This window comes from Anas acuta, chromosome 26, assembly GCF_963932015.1.
Source record: "Anas acuta chromosome 26, bAnaAcu1.1, whole genome shotgun sequence".
Lineage (NCBI taxonomy): Eukaryota > Metazoa > Chordata > Aves > Anseriformes > Anatidae > Anas > Anas acuta.
In genome coordinates, this window is record NC_089004.1 from 816,812 (window position 1) to 834,047 (window position 17,236).

At 46.9% G+C, this 17,236-nt stretch overlaps 2 protein-coding genes across 4 annotated transcripts in view; one reads left to right on the forward strand and one right to left on the reverse strand.

Annotated features, from left to right (window-relative positions):
- Positions 1–10,885, reverse strand: part of ADAMTS10 (ADAM metallopeptidase with thrombospondin type 1 motif 10) — a 58,619-nt gene extending 47,734 nt beyond the window's left edge. Inside the window, exons 1-2 of one of the 3 annotated variants that reach the window (XM_068661337.1) lie at positions 10,785–10,885; positions 6,460–6,742 (exon numbers count right to left, since the gene is read on the reverse strand). The gene's annotated coding sequence lies outside the window, so the exon portion shown is untranslated. Of the gene's footprint in view, positions 1–299; positions 543–6,459; positions 6,743–10,677 lie in introns of those variants that run through there. The other 2 variants (XM_068661336.1, XM_068661338.1) reach the window with 2 other exon arrangements.
- Positions 10,886–11,470: 585 nt separating this feature from the next.
- ZAP70 (zeta chain of T cell receptor associated protein kinase 70) overlaps positions 11,471–17,236 on the forward strand; it is a 28,671-nt gene continuing 22,905 nt past the window's right edge. The window contains exon 1 of the mRNA XM_068661615.1: positions 11,471–11,676. The gene's annotated coding sequence lies outside the window, so the exon portion shown is untranslated. The remainder of the gene's footprint in view (positions 11,677–17,236) is intronic.

Genomic DNA, 17,236 nt, shown 5'->3' on the forward strand with positions numbered 1-17,236 from the left:
CCTGAACCTTAATCAGCTTTGCTGCTCCAAGACAGGCCTCTCTGGGGGCATGGCAAGCAAAGAATTAGAAACAAACGTGGTTATCATCATTCACCAGAAAGCAGCAGGCTCCAGCCACAGGATGGTGCCATAGCTGCAGCCCACCTCGCCCGGAGGCGCCATGCCATCCCACCCTTGCAGCACCACTTCGCAGCACCCAACCCCAGTGACAGTGGGGTCACTTTTGGAGTTTGCTTGAAGGAGAGGCGCTGCTTTCATCAGCTTTAAAGTAAGACCCAATCCTGTCCAAAGGTGCTTACCATCAACACGGGGAATCCAGACCGATGCTGCCAGTCGGAAACTGAGTGGTAAGGGACACGAGCCTGGGTCTCCGTGGCCCTGTGAGCACCCTGGTGCCTGGCTCTGGCGAGCAGGGGAACAGCCTCACTGCCTTCCCACCACTGGCTCCTCCTCACGGCCTCGCTGCTGCGCTCTGCATCAGGCCCTGCCGTGCTCTAGCTGGGCACACCCTTGGTCCCTTTGTACAAGCAAGCTTCATAGGGTTTTGGGCTCACTCCAGTACTGTGTGGGAGTGTTTTTCTTTTTTTTTTTTTTTCTTCTTTTTAAACACACAAATTGTTTTACAGTCAAGCCTATTCAGGGTGATCTTAGTGAAGAAAGGAATGAATTACCTCTTTGCTCCCTCCAAAATGCAGCGGGATCTTTAATTTCACCAGCAAAGGGATAAAAGGAACCCATCACAAAGCAAGGGCATGGGAATGGAGAGTTGGGAGCACCAGCTTCCCTCTGACACCGACTGCTTTGCTTTCTGGAAATCCTATCTCTCTGTTACATAAGGATCTGGCCCTATCTGGAAAGCTGGGGTCATTGCACTTCTCCAAGTGTGGTAAAATGCTTGGAGGTCCTCAACACGAAAGCGTAGAGAAGTGCCAGCTCGTATCATCATCAGGATGAGCCCCATGGATGAACCCAAACCTAGCTGCTAAACCAGCCAACTTCAGCCAGGGGCAAGGTGGCTACCAAGCAGCACAGCACTCCCAGCCTTCGAATTTTTTTGCTTTAAGGAGACGACTCCACCAGTTCTCATGCAGGTTCGCTTTCAGACGGGACTTATGCAATGGTTTGGAGCTGCTCCATGTGACCCAGACTTGCTGGCCCCCTGCCACCGCTCTCCTTGCTGGCTTCAGCCATGGACAAAACAGCAGCAGTAAAAAGACGACTGAGCAGTCATTAAAAGAAATTGCACTTTGCCTACCATATGGTGCCCTTTCCAATTATACACATATACCATACATATTAAATACACACATGCTGGCCATGTGCACACAGACCAGGACCACAAACATCTGTGCACAGCTGTGCAGTCCACGTGGGTGGATGTCACCGCTGCGTGCAGATACATACTACCTGCATGCAGGTTGGTGCTTGGTAGCCACACATTCCCTGCACATGCTGCCTGCACGCTATCAAGCACCGCTGATAAATCTGGGCCTGCCATGAACCTATGCCGTTTTCATATCTGGCATCTCTGTGTCAATGCAACTGTCTTCTGCCTTCGTATAAGTACTCTCTGCGCACATTTTGTGCCCATGTTTGTGTAGGTAGCAAATGTCCGGAATTACAGGCACGGGATATCTGAAAGTCCACATTGGAGAGCATTTCAGAAGTCAGCCACTTGTGTGCACAGGCACATCAGCAGCATGTAGGGGAGTGCAAGCTTTAGAAAACATGCAAAAAGTCACTTTTCCCAGTGAATCCAGAGCCCCAACACCAGCTGTGGGCTTTTTACAGAATTGCCTAGCCTTCCCCTCAAACAAAATGGACCGGTAGGCTGCCTTCTAGTCAGCAGTTCAGAGGGAGAATAGCTCCTGCATTGGTTCTCAACCACCTGAGCTGCACAAGAGCCACCAGTTCCACTGCAGACCCTCCTGCCTGCAGGGTCCAGTGTGGTCAAGAGAGGATCCAAAGTTCCCAAGCCTCAGCACAAGCAGCTATACCTTATGCAGACCTGTTACTGCTGATACACCAAGTGTGACACCTCCTAAATGTCTCCTTCCTCAACCTGGCTTTAGGGTAGGGCTGTATCCCACACATCCTGGTGCTGCACCAGCATTAGAACACTCCAAGATGGGTCTGGATCATCAGGATCATGTGCTATAACCCTCTGTAGCCCAGCTCCTTGCCCACCACACCACCTACATCCGTGGCACAGCACAGTCTCACACACTGAAGCTAGAGAGACAAGAAAGGCCTACCAAGCTTCCCAAGGAGGACACCTGAGGTGGCTCCTGTTACCCAGAAGGGCTGTGAGAAGTGCTGCGGGACCTGCAGTGAATGCAGAGGCAACTAGCTCCTACCACCAGCACAGCATCCTCATGGCACAGCAGCATCCAACTCCACACCAGCAACAGCACAGCTCTGGACAGGGAAGAACTCACAGCATTGCTTGTCTCTAACCCCCTACTGCTGATTTGGTCCTGCCACACTGAAGTGAAGAGTAACTGAGTGACCCACAGAGATCCCTGGTCCCATCCACTTCTCGGAACAGGGTTAACTAACAAAACTCAGGCTGTCCCATGGGGTCACACACAGCAGCAGCTTAGAGAAATGAAGTGAGCTGCGGAGGAATACCCAGAAATGGAAAAATAAGTTTGGACCAGGCTCTCCTTCTAGGAAATCAGAGAAGCAGCTGCATCATGGCAACACAGAAGAAAGGAGCCTGGTGAGCAGAGCCCCAGCTGGCCAGAGGCACCTTTCTCCATCTGCTCTACCTGCATCGCTGCCTGCTCAGCTGTGTACAGTCGGCACCATGGGGCCCAGGCTGTCCCCTGAATGGCAAGCATGCAGCCTCAGCCTCCCGGGGCACTAGGAGCACAACACTGCCAGCACACAGCACAACTCACCCCCAAGACCCTGATGGCTGCACCATCCCACCGCCTTACAACCCGCCCTGTATCCCCAAGTCTCCCTGCAGCCTCCCTCTCCTCTCCCTACTGACTTCATTTCACAGCAGGGCAAACCAAGGCAAAAAGCAAAGCCAGTTGACCACAGCTATGCAGGAAGCCCACGCAAGGGCATGGGGGTCCCCCCTTGGTGCAAGGCAGCATGATAGTGACAGTGAGCACCCCCAGGTCCCCATACACATTTCCACAGAGAAACACACTGTGAGCTCTGCACTGGGATGAGGTCTTGCAGACTACACGGGGTTCCCGATTCACTCCAGCCCTCAGCTCTGGAGGATCTGCAGATCGTTTTTAGTCTCTGGCTCCCACGAGTGACTTCCAAGAGCTGCGCTGTGCAGAGAGTTTATGGGCACTTTTTCCCCTCCCTCCAGGTTCTCTCTTCAGGGAAACATATGGCCCAGATGGTTTGGATTTGGTGGGGTATGGCAGGGTGCAGCAGAATGTGCCATCTCACAAAAACATGTGGCATTTCCTAGTGAGGAAGTTGCAGTCCAAAGGTCACCCAGTACATTTATCCCTGCCTAGATGCAGAGGAGCTGCCCGGCTGCTAACCCCAATAGGGCCTAGCTAGTGATTTTCACCGTGGTTTTAAATGAAGCCCACAGGGTGAAGTCTTGGTCCTGTTGAGGTCAATGGCACAACTCTCACTGCAGGAGGCCAGGATTTCACCCTTAAATTCAACTGGAAGAAAGATTTATATATGTTTGAGTTCAAAAGAATTTGCAGAACTACACAGGAATAGATTAATTTGAACTTTTAAAAAATGGAGCTACAGTGGAAGAATAGGAAACAATTGCAGTAATGGTGGCTTGGGATGATAAACAGGAGCATAGAGACGCTGAACACAGCATATCCCAAGCATGTCTTTTCCCCATCTGGGCAAATGCAGTACATAGGAGAGCAGCAGCAACAGAGCAGCTGGACGGAGACCCTGCACTTAATGTGTGCCACTGACATTGCTCCACTCAAGTCAGATGGAGCTAAAATATTTTGGCACATGTTCTCACTGGAGAATCTCCCAATACTTGAATTGTTTGCAGACTTGATCTAAGGCACTCCCAGTAACTGAGATGGTAAGATTTGCCTGATGATATCCCTTTAAAACTCCCTACAGCCTTGACAAACAAGTCAGTACCCAGGCTGGTGGTATTCTATGCTTCTCACCCTGCAATAGCTTGCACGTGAGATCTGACCTGCTTACAGATTCCCAGCAAATGTCTGCAACTGCTTGCCCTGCAAATATTTCCTATGGGTGCTGGGGTCAAGCAAAGATCTTTTTGACTTGCATATCTCTAGCACATTTGAACTGACATCATCCAAATCACTAGTGAATTGTTTCTGAAAAATTGACAAATTTTATTCAAATTCTGTTTGTTTTAAGTTAATTTGCGTTAAATTGAGATCTAGGCAGGACAGGACGTGACAAACACATCCTGCGTTGTTTCTGGCTTAGAATGAACTAATTGCTGGAAACTTGGCAAGAAAAGTGGTTTTTGGAGTTGGGGGCTTCAGATAAGCTTTAGATGAGTGCTTGAACAGAATTATCTCCTAGGTGGGCCTGATGCAACCTGCACTGAAAAGCCCTCTATGGCAGCAGAGCCCACGCTGTCCCCAGTCCAGGGCTGTATGTGATAAGCACACTTATTCCTCCCCACAACAGTCTCTGGGTGGCCTTGAGCCATCAGCGATAAAAGAGCTCTCAAGTTACAAGTTTGCATGTTGGTAATTAAAAGGCCTCTCGCATGATGACGAGAAACTGTTTATGTTGAGCAGGCAACACCTTCCCTTAGGGTTATACTTCACCCCATCGATAGCTCATTCACTCACAGCTTATTGGAGCACTGCTCTGCCAAATGAAACAGTTCAGCCCCGAAGTCTTATCTGGAAAAAGCATGATTTAGAGGAGATGACAAGGCCTTTCCCACTCCACCATCAAGCAGCTGCTTGGGGAACACAACAGCAGACGCACCTACAATCACCGGAGGTTTCTCTAATGAAGGAGACGGAAACTGGAGGGTGCTGCCCGCGGGTGCTGCTGGTGGGGCCAGCCCAGAACAATGGGATGTCAGGGATGGAGCAACCGAGACAGCCTGCATGAGCCTTATATGGAGAAACTTCGTGACACTGGAACCATCTCCCCAGAACTAGAGGAAGACTCTTTGGCTCAGGCATTTAAAGCTAGTCTGGGCACGGCACTGGTGAGTAGAGGGAATGCTCCTGCAGTGGCTGAGGAACTACCTGGGCAGCCTGACAAAGCATCTTCCCTTCCACTGCCTGTGGTGTGAGGGAGACCAAGAATGAACAAAGAAAGGTTTCAAAAATCTTCCTGCTATCACCCATCATGCACTCGATTGTGTGCTGTCACCATGCGAGCTCTGCTAACAACAGTATTAATGAGCAGAATAAGAAACAGATCTCCCTGGCATGTCTGAGTTATCTCCAGCCAATGTGGGTATTGGCATGGACTTAATTAGGAAAACAAAAGCCCCCTGAGGTTCACAGCCAAGCATACACTTGATCAGAAATGTGCCCCTAAATGAGCCTCGGTTTGAAATACTAAATTTTGCCGCCCAGACGCAGCTGGCGCCAAAGCAAGGTACCTGCCCTGGAGCGCAGCACAGACCAGAGTGGCTCCGCGCTTCTCTCCCAGGTGGATTTTTCCCCTCTGGAAGATTTTTGCCAAGGTTATTTTATAAACTCCTTTCTATTTATAGTGCAGCTCCTTCAGCTCTAATGAGATAATCTTCTGGCATTTCACCATCACTAATATTTACTTTGATGTTTAAAATAACATGTTCTGAGGGACTGATCTTATTAAAAACCCCTTCAAAATATAATCAGAGCAAAGAAATATATGACTAGTGCAACAGGGCCAAATGCCTGGTGATGCACATGAAGTTAATGACTTTGCAACTTTTTCAGGTCAGACAGTTTATAATCCTCTGCCCGCATCGCACAGGAGGGAAAGAGGCAGCTCCTGAAGATGGAGAGAGGCAGCAAAAGAGGGAGAGGGAGTGCAATCCACGTCTATTCACAGGAATGAGGACAGCAAGGAATGCAGAGTTCTGCAGCAGTGACTGTAGCTGCTGCTTTCTGTAATTAAGAGTTTCACCCACAGCAGCTCTGCCTAAGAGAATCCTATTTTAAAGCAGCAAACATGTAATCAGATGGCTTAATGCAATAAAAAGTAGAGTGGTGTGGGGAAAGGGGGAGGTGAGAGAGACAGCGCGCGAGAGCAGATGCCTGACTCCTGCCGTCTGCAGACACTTTGAAACACAACCCTGCGTTTTTATGGAAACTCTGAATGTTGGAGAAGGGTGAACATGGTTTTCATTCTCATAAATGTTTTTCCAGCATGCAATACTCTTCGGGCTCATTCCTTCTCCAGGGAGACGGTTCTGATTTCAAAGAACATTCACATTCCCTCTACCCCAGACCACCCCACTCCAACCTCAAAGAGTTTTCTCTGGAAAAAATATTTTAAAGACTGTTTTACCTTTTTCTAGCGTTTTCCCTTCTTTCTTCTTTTTCCCCTTTTAATTCTTTGAGCTTCTTTTGTTTTTCTTTTTTCTTTTTCCCAGCAGCAGCCAAAGGCTTCTCTCTCCCCCTCAGTTCTGCGGGTGTCAGAAAGTTTCCAGGCTGAGGGTTTATGTTGCCTTCCTCAATAACCTTCTTCTGTCAGACCCAGGCAGCGCTGGACCTAGAGACTATGCTAAAAAGTCTCCTTTCAGGAAGTGAGCAGTAATAAGAGAGAGGCTCGGAGGCAGCATGTATAGGGGCTGCTCAAAAAAAAAAAAAAAAAAAAAAAAAAAAAAAGAAACTTTGCTCAGGAATTTTGCCAGGATTATCCAAAAAAATCCCAAACCCACAAGGCTGTAAAAGTCCCGCCCTGACTGCTGACATCAGTGCAGAAGGCAGGTCTTGCCTGCAACAGTATAAAACTAATCAGCTAAACCCTCTGCAAAAGAGCAGGCAGCGATCCTCCCAGGCAGACAGAGCTGCTCACAGAGTCCCAAAGGCAATGCGGGCTGGGGCCTTGACGGCTCCCTGGCCAATAAAACATCCCTATAAAAGCAGTAAAGCACAGGGGTCACACTGACGGCAGCACATAGCAGACAGAACAGATAAAAACAAGACAGGATTCCCCCCTAACAACAACAACAAAAAAAAATAACACACAAATGAAATTCCCATCCTTCATTATAACTAGCTTTCAAAATGTTTTTAAAAATGCATGTCTGATGAAATTGCCTTAATAACAACAGCTGTGCTCTATAGCATGATTAGGTATTGGCTTTAAATTTAAAAAAGCCCTCAAGAATTTGTTAGTGTTTTAAGAAGTCCATTCCCTCCCAAGTTACATCATTTTCGCCCTGTTGGCTCCTGTGATGCATAATTTCTCTTGTTCTGCTGCCACCGTGGAGTGTCCCACAGAGGACAATACATTTCTAAAGAACAGAATAAACACTGCAAATAATAAAATAGTTTTTTTTTTTTTTTTAAATGAAAAAAAAAGCCCTTTCAGGACACATAAAACAATAACCAACAATAAAGGGCAGGCACTCATTTATTTCTTCTGTCTGAAGTCTTCTTTGAGATCAGAAAGCACAATGTGCAAAGCCTTGGCAAAGATAATTACCTGGCCATCCTGCAAATATAAAAACCAACCCTTCCCAATTGCCCTGCTTCTCTCTGGAAAGAGAAGGGCCCTGGGAAGGACATGAGGAAAAGACTGCAGCATCAGGCAGCAGAGCCCCAACCTGAGCCCCTCTCTGGGTCAGACAAACCCCAAAACCATTCCCAGGGAGCCTTTTGGCATGAGAGGATTTGCATGAAAGGCAAGAGGGTGGAAAGGAACAGGGGAAGGTATAAGCCAAGTCTACATCCGTACAGAGCCAAAGCCACAGGATCTGGCCCTAAGGGCAGACCTCTGCAGCCACAGCTTGTGGGGAGGGTGCTGGGTGCCACCCAGGCTGACCCAGGGCAGGCCGGTGAGCACACAGCTGTTAGATGAGAATGGAGGACAGGGAAAGCCACAGAGTCAGGCCCAAGGCCTGGCCAGCCCTGTGCCTAATCTGATATTGGTCACGGGATGCTTGAGCAAAAGGATTAAGAAAAAAAAGCAAGAAGCCATCATTCCTTTTTTTTTTGCAGTACATCCTCCCATACCCTCTGCTATCAGCAAGCGCAGGGCTGAACCAGAGGCAGAGGCTATATCCTCGCATTTCACAGACATAATGCATTTTCTTCTACTGGCTGAAGCCCTCTGAGATCCACTTCTGGGACGGAGCAGCAGCATGATCTGAGCAGGAGATGTCCTGGAGGAGGAGGAAGCTGTGCTCCAGCACCTTCCTTCACCCTCAAGGAGCGTGTGACCACAAGCCAGAAGTGTGGCTGCAGGAACTGAAATCCGACGTGTACCTGCCCCTGGATACTGCCTTGGATGGTGGCCACACCAAGCTCCTGTCCCTGCAGCCAGGGCACCGCAAAACAAGAGCAAGGGCCACTCCTCCTCACAGCCGCTCACCCTGGAAGGGCCTGGCTCTCTCTGCTTGAAAACGGAGTTCAAAGGAACTGCAATTGTTGGGCTGGATTTTTGGCCACTTCCCTAGTTGGGTGGAAAGATTAGTTTCCTTCCTTCACAGGCCACGCTAGCCATTGTCTGAGCCCCCACAGCACGTACAAAAAAGAGCAGCTAAACAAAATATTTGGGGTTTAATTGAATGGTGCCGCTTCTGGCCAAGGAAAAACTAATTGCTCAAAGCATGGCCTGGTGCCATTCTAGGGGCTTTCTGTCTGCTGCGGCTCATCTCCAGTGCGTAATTAAGAGGGACTGAGGCTGCAAACACCCATCTTCCCTGCTCTGTGTTACCTATCCCCTCTCCCTCTTCCAGGCAGGTGGTCTCCTCACCTGGGGCTGCAGTCCCTCTGGGACGCTGAACACAGCACTAGAGCCTCCTGGCACACAAAGACAAACAACCAGATCCCATGTGTGTGCCTGGAGCAAAAGCCTCCACAGGACTGTGCCTGAAAACAGTACAGCCCTACAGATCTTGTCCTCAGACCAGGCCACGTATAGTCCTCCACTCAAGAATTAATCTTAACTGAGCTCCAGCTTGGGCCTGCCTCTGGAGGGGTGATGGAGTCACCTCAGAGCTGCACACATCTTCCCAAGCCAAGGCCTCAATCACAAGCACGAAAGCCTAGAAAATGGAGAAGGGTAAAGGGACATGATTTAACAACAGAGGGGACATGAGACCCTGCCTGAAACAAGAGTTTCAGGGGCAACCGACAGCGACTACAATTTGCCTCCAGCATCAAGCAGTGACAAGCAGCCGCTCCCTCCTTCTAGGATGAGGAGTTGAGGTTGCATTTCCAGGAGATGCCTGAAATCCTCTCTCCACAGCTCCCCTGCATCCTCCCTCACCCTGAAGGTGGAGAGGAGCCCTGTGCTCAGCAGAGCTGCAGGACCCTGGCCCCAAGGCTCAGCAGCCCAGGGACACTGCACCCTCGTGTGGCTACATGGAGCAGAGGCTGCACATTCTGATCCTGCGAGGTCCAGACTCAACACCATGCAGGTAGAAACCCCCAAGGGGATGCTGCACCCAACCCAGAAGAAACAAAGAGCAATGACTGCAGACAAACACAGCACATCGCTTCTGGGCAATGCTGGCTGATGCCCAAGTGCTTCCAGCACATCCAGCTGCAGCACCAGTTTGCACGACACTCAGAGGCCAGTGCTCATTTTAAGGCTTGTAAGGCTGCCATTAAAGCACATAAGAGATGATGCTGAGGCCTGATGGGGTCATTTTGTATAACCATTTTGTACATAAAACAAAAATAAAAAACTCTTGCTACGTCTAAACTGCAGGGCCTGGGCAGAGTTCCCAGCTCTGGCTCTACATCAGAGCCTGGCCCCATGTCCATGTTGGGACTAGCTACTTGGCCACAGACTAATCCTTTTTATGTTTGTACAGTACCTAACACAACAATCCTCCATTCGGTCTTTTAGCTACTGCTGTAATAAACAAACTGCTCTGTTTATTTGTAGCCCAAATACTGCAGGTTGAGAACCTACAAGTAAAACCAGCTATAAACAAATGTTTCTGATTTTCCACTAGTGTGGAAACATGCAAACTAATTGCTCAACAGTGAAAAACAGTTTAATTAACCCCAGGTGTTAGATAAAATTGGGTTGGTGTCTCCCAAACTTGTCACTTCAGCTTGAATGAGCCACTGCTAGATTTGAAAGCAAAGCTGAAAAAAAAAATACCAAAATGATTACACAATGCCTAAAAACTTTGTGAGTGTTCTGGGCAAAGGACAAGTGTGCTAGTGAGCCTTGCTGAGTACTCAGGAGCAAGACCTCTGCTCACATTGCGAAGGTGTGTGTTGGACACCATATTTTCACACTTTTAAACTGCCTAAGTGACTCATCTTCTATCTCAGGATCTCACTTTGTGCCTGCAACAACCTTTCATATTGATTTCTGAGTCAACATCATGTACAGCCCCATACCAAAAATATAAACAAAGGGCTCCTTGAGGAGATTTGTCCATGAAATGCCGTACAGTCAAATAATGCAAAATGCAAGGTGTCCTTGAGTGTATGTAATCCTACCACAACATTTTTTCCCCAGCCTTCAACATCAGCAAGCTCTGCCTGCCACAGTTACAGCCCCAATCCTGACTTCTTCTACAATGCAGTCTTCCACCTGCATCACTGAGACATTTGGGGGATTCTCCATCCATGCATCTGTTGGAGAAGCTCTTTGCATTCAAGCACTCAAGTCACAGCTCTGCAGCACTTCTTCCTAGTCACCTGTGATTTGGCGCAGAACTCCAATCCTTAGCCCATTTCTCTCAGCCTAATGAGCTGTCAAGTGGTAATGATCTGTTTATCGTGGCTGGTGATGAAACATTATTTCCTCCTGGAAAGGGAGGCATGCCCTTGAGGAACAGCTGAAAGCCCTTCCAAGAAAAAACTACATTTGGTAGGACTGGTGTTGGATGGTTCCCAGCTGTTAGTCTTGTGGCTGTTTTGGCTCTACAAACAGTTAATTGGGAAGCTGAGCAGAAAAAAAACAGCCTAAGAGAAGCTTCTTAGGTTCCTGAGGCTAGGTCTTGACCATCACACACCATCACTTCAAAGAAGCCCTGAACAGAGGGCCTCTCATCCTGGGCTGGATGTGAACAACTGAGAGAGGCTAAGCTCTCCTGACCACCTCATGACTTCCAAGGGACATACCATATCATGGTATGGCAGAGATGGACTTGTGCAAAAGGGCTCACTTCCCAAGGAACATCTGTTCAACAGGCTAGCAGAAAGCTGTACTGCCATGGTAATGTCTTCGCTCAACACATCTGAACAAAACCTGATCTTCACCACCTTCCTCTGATCTGTATTCTCCCACAGAAGACCTGGCACTGAGAAGGTCTCTTAGCTCTTTCACTCTTCGAGGTTACACAGCTTTTATTTTCTCTTCTTTCCTTTCCTGTGCAACAAGGAAATAGGTCACGTTTCAAAGAAACCAGTTAACGGAGGTTAGCAAATGCCAGACAGCTCACTGGATGGTGTGGCCTGTTCCTCTCCTATCTCCCAAAATCAAGACATTTCTCACTTGCCAGAGAACGTTTATCCCCTCCTTTCCTTTCTCTCTTCAAAACTGCCGCAACGAAGCCCTGACAAGACGTTTTGCCCATCTATAAACCAGGTAAGACGTACTTTTCTGCTGTCAGTATCTTCGGTAGCTGTTGCGCGACATGGCTGCTTTGTTCCTCGCCGCACACCCCTTAGTAGCGGGAGGGGAGATCCCCTGAAATGCTGGTGTCGATAAGCCCAGCTTAATTCACCGTGAAACTGCTCTACGTCTTTCTACTGACTGCTCCAACAGCATAGGAAAAGATTGGTGTGATGTTAGGGGGCATTGTTCTCTTTTTGGAGTTGGGGCATTTAAATCAGAATATAAATTAATAGCTTACAGGCAGATAGTCGGGGTCAACAATTCTTTCTTTTACCTCTGGACACAATGTCAGAATTTGTCTTATCTGGAATCTTCTTGTTAAGCTGACTGTGAGCCTAAGTGGCAACGTGGGAAGACTTAGGGTCTTTGGAACCCACTGAATAATGCTCCACGTAATCGAGGAGGGCTTCAGAGATTTCCTACTGACAAATACAACAGCAAATATACTCAAAAAAAAAAAAAAAAAAAAAAAAAAAAGAGAGGCTTCTGCCAAATTCACATTTGCTTCTCTTAATTTCTTTGCCATTTCATCTGTTATTGCTCTGCATTTTTATGTGAAAACAGGCACAATTCCAAGTCCCATCAGTTCAAGCACAGTCCATGGTGTGATGGAATAAACTAGAACAAAGGAAAGTTGAGGTTAAGCCTCAGAAAACAGTTCCTAATAGGCAGATCTATGGAATACATGCTGCAGGGATGTGAGGGAAACCCATCACATGGGCAGAACTGTAGAGGTGACTGCAGAAGGGAAGGGATCAGGGTCCCTCACTGGCAGTGGGATGAACAAACAGAACTATGCGGTTCTGCTTTCTGATATATTTATAGCTTTTGTATTTGCAATCTTTCATTACCATTTTTCTCCTTGAGCAGAAAAAGGGGCCCAAGTCCTAGTAGAGGTTGCTGATGCTCCCAGGAATACTTCTTAAACATGGATGATACCATAGCAGTATTAGAAGACATACAAATAAATGCATGTGGGTTTTAATGACATTAAAAAAAAAAAAAAAAAGGTTCAAATTGAAACCTTAATCAGAAAAAGGGTTTCTTGAGAACTCTCAGGTAACAGGGATTATGCTGCAGTCCTTGTACTGCCCTCTAAAGCAAGAGACTTCACATGGAGCAGAAAACCTTGGAAACACAAGGCTTTGTACATGACTTAAGTCCACTGAAACAGCTAAAGAAAGCTTGGCTTGAGCGGTTAAAGCATGAGAGGTCAGAAGGGGCAACAGATATGTTAGTTGTGCCAAGCTTTGATTCCAGAAACCCTTAGCCGGTGGGACCAGCAGCACAAAAGCAGAGATGCCAAGGGCAAAGGACACGAATGAGATGAATTTTATCCACCCTGACTCTGTGGATCTGAGCTGAGAAACAGGACTAGGTACAGAAAGATGTGAAACCCCTGTTAGTAGGGCAATGCAGAAAATGACTATTTCCCACCCTCCAGAGAAGTATACTACAATTTAAAGCTTTGCATCCTTTTTTTAGCACATGCTTTCCCAGGAATCACTGCTAACTCATGTGGTAGCATTAGATGGGCCTTATCAAACATACTAGGTTCAGAATTAAAATACCTTTTATTCCTTTCCTTACCAGGAGTGCAAGAACAGGTATTTTTAAGTGGTTTTAACCACTGAGTGATGGTAACTTATGTTCATAATATCCCCAGAGGTATCAGGAAAGGCCTTGCTGGGTCTAGCATAGAATGGTCAAGGAAAGGCTGGAAAGAGCTCAAAACAGACAACAGATACCAGGGGCTATGGAGAACATGGGCAGTTTTCTGCCAACTCCATATAGAGCCAGCATGCAGAAAGCTGTAGCCACTCTAAGGGAGGTAGGCAGGATAAAGCATAAACCATGGTTTTATGATAACTCTACTTCCTATTCCCATTCAAGTGACCAGAACAAAAAGCCCTTTCCATTATTAAAGTAAATGAAAAGCCCCGTGCGAGCCTAGTCCAATACTTCTGTGCCTCAGCTCTATACTTGGAAAACAGAGATAACAAGCTGCCTGTTAGTAGTGCATTTCAACACTCAGAACAGACCTTTTCACATAGGAAATGCCTGATTGTGAACGTAAACTTCCATTACCGCTTGCAGGTCACACGCTTTGCTCAAATGTATGCTGGTCACGTGCAAACACATACCTACGCTTCAGAGCTGATATGCTCTTGTAAAAACAGCTGAACTAGTGAAGTCTAAGTCCAACTTCCCCCTGCCTCCAGAAGTATTCATTTTTCTCTTCAAAATTTCTTCAGAAATGTCTTCGTATTACCTTGTAGCCCTGTGCAGTCTGAACTGTTTAATCCTCTTAAAATATAGTAAAGGAATGGTCTCGCTCTACTCTGAAATAGTGTTCAGAGACATCCAGATGGTGCTAAAGCAAAATTTGCCCCTCCTGCTTTGATGAAGATGTAGTGAGGCCTAGCAGCTCACCCCCATGATAATATTTTAAACATGCTGCTCACTATGGCTTTGGAAGATGAGCTGGATCTTGCAGAATTCCTCTCATGCTGGCAGTTTAGGTTTTGAGCTCAGATTCATCTTTTGCCCTTCAAAACTCAGAAACACTGCTCAGTTAACCTTTGCTGTTGAGTTGGAGGTGACTGTTAGGCTCTGAGCTGTCATTTTACTTTATCGGTCAAGCAGTGGAACAAGATGCCCTGTGGTGGAAGTAGTGGAGTCCCTATTCCTGGAGGTATTTAAGAGATTCGTGGATGTGGCAGAGGAACATGATTTAGTGATGGGACTCAGTAGGTCAAGACGATGGCTGGACTGGATGATCCTGAAGATATTTTCCAACCTATATGATTCTGCAATTTGTCCAGTTTACAACCTTAAGCCAGGACCTGCCCGTGCAGTGCCCCCGTCTCGTCGGACAAAGCACAGTTTGCCTGTGGTCTGGCCCTTTTCTACAGATTTGCGAAGGTGTACCCTATAGTGTTAAATCTGCCCTTGGCAATACAAAAATCATCTCCCACTTCTCTGTGGCTACTTTAGTGAGCAGCAAATGCCAACGTGTAAGTGCTGGGGCCTTAAATTCAACACCTAACAGAGCATTTTCAAAAGGTCTGGAAAAGCATGGCCCCAAACTGCTTCTGACTACTGACTGCCAATCCTCTCCCAATTCATACCTGGGCAGCTTTGCCCAAGACCTCATTTCATAAGCCACAGGACCGAAGTCTCTTAAGACAGCCTGCATAACAGCCTTTGTCTTCCAACAGGACTGGGGTGCCTGAATTTCTTTAATTCTGCTGATTGATGCCCACCTGTGCTATGGTGCTTTCACAGCTGACTTGAGCACTGGAAGCCCCAGACTGCAGTCATCCATAGCGTGATCCTACTGCAGTTAATCCAATTTCTGGTGACTAAGCTTCTCCAAAGATCATTGCCCCATACAAAATGATTGTGCCCTGATACAAGCGCATGAAGCTCTCAGCCCCTTTGGGGACAGAAAGTATTAAAGGCCACAGCTTAGCCAGTGCTTAGCCACAGCTAAGCAGTGCTTAGCCACAGCTAAGCACTGCTCTGTGCCCACGGTTGGACGCTGCATGAGGTGAGCCATTGATTCACCCAGGATCTGCAGCAGGATCTCTGGAACCCAGGGATCCTTTGCAGCTACGCTGTTCTTTGACACTACTCCCAGGCATGCATAAAAACATCTGCACAGGACTGCAGAGCTAGTCTGGACCTGAAGGGATGACAGGAGGCTTATGAATCTCTTGCAGCTGATGACAGAATTAGTTTAGCAGGGACAGTTGCACACAAGCCACACAGCATGAATGCTGCAGAAGTTGAATCTTTTAGGCAGGGCCTGTTGCTTGTACCTTGGCACATAGGACATACGTAGCTCTTTATTCTGAAGTATCCTAAAGTACACCAGAAAGCAATCACTTCATCTTCTTGGTGACACTGAGGGGAAAACACGATTCAGTTGTTAAGGTGAGTTAATGACTCAAGCAGATTTAGGGAGCCTGGAATGGTAAATGGGGTAAGAAGCTTCAGATAATGCTGTATTTTTCTGTAAATTCCACAGGATCTTAAAGCACCACAAGAAATTTATTTTCTGAACCTCATTGGGCAAAATAAAGCATGCATAAAGATAATGAACTGACTGTATTTTTCCAAGACCCATCCTTGTTCATCTAGATATAGTGTGCTTACTGTGGTAGGCAGCATAACATAACAGCAAGTGTGTGACTTGGCAGAAGTGCAGTCCAGGGCATTACTGTGGTATGAGCTCTTCTGCCTGCCTTGTATTCATCAGCAGGAGAGGAATCATAAATTTCATCCCTTATCTGCCCAGAAAAATAAAACTGAAAGACGGCATGTGGATGCAGAGCACATTCAGGATCCAATGAAGGCACGTTTTCAAGGCCCAAAGTGTGTACTGTTCTTGGCAAAACCTGGGGTAAAGCCTGTGAATGGGCAGGTAAGATCCTGGCTGTTAGGGGAATTTCTTACTACCTGCCAGACTTTCCAGCAGAGTACTGATGCATAGCAAGGTTACAAAGGAGATGAGGTATTTTAAAGTTTTCTTGCACGCAAACTGAGAAAATTATATGCTGCAAGAGTTAAACACTAAAGCAGAACATTGTGCCTTCTATTTCATCCACAGCAAGCTTTGGCAGGGCTGCTCGGTATTCCACCAGCACTGCAGCAGGATTTGAGGATTTGTCCTATTTATTTGACAAAAGTCACTCTTCCATAGCACTGCTCCGATAGCTGCTGCTGCCACCTATTAATAACAAACGGACAGAAAAGTAAATGATAGAGACAAATCTCAAGAGATACCAGACCCATCACCTACCAGTCATTGACTCAAATTCAAACTAGCATTCCAGAGAAAGTACTTCTGCATCTGAGATGCCCAACACAAACAACTTGTGCCCAGATTTTCTCTTGTTTGAGTTTTTGGCCAATAAGAAGATAACACTTCAAGGATTTAGCCAGATGAGTATTATAATCAGTTATGTATTTGTGCTTCTGAAAAGCTTCTAAATAACTGTCAGTACAGTCCATTATGTAAACAGTTATGGACAGGTTGGGTCAATTAAGAACAGATTAGTCAGTTTTTCCTTGCTCACGGGCTATCCTCCTCCTACCTGCCGCTTCACCTCATCAGAAAACTCCCAGTGCACATCTCTGGAGCAGAACCATACCTAAAAAATTGTTGACATCTGCAAGGCAGATGGAAAATAGAAAGATATTTTGAGTAAAAATCATGACCCTCTTCCCCTTAGATGTTTGCACGGATCCTGAAGATTATAGGTGCAGATGTACACATATGGCTTGCCCCTCTTCTCTTATCTGATGAGATTACAATCAGTCATGCACAGAGCTAGAAGGCAGAGGTGAAAGTACGCCCCACAGCTATTACTTAACAACTACAGCCTTATTAAATTAATACAGCCCTAGGGAGCAGTGTGAGACTATTCCACTCTAGGACAATGCAAGAATCTCTCTCCCTAGTCCTGCATCAGATGTTTAAGGTCCTGCAGCCATCATCATGTCAAGTTAAAAAGGACAGACG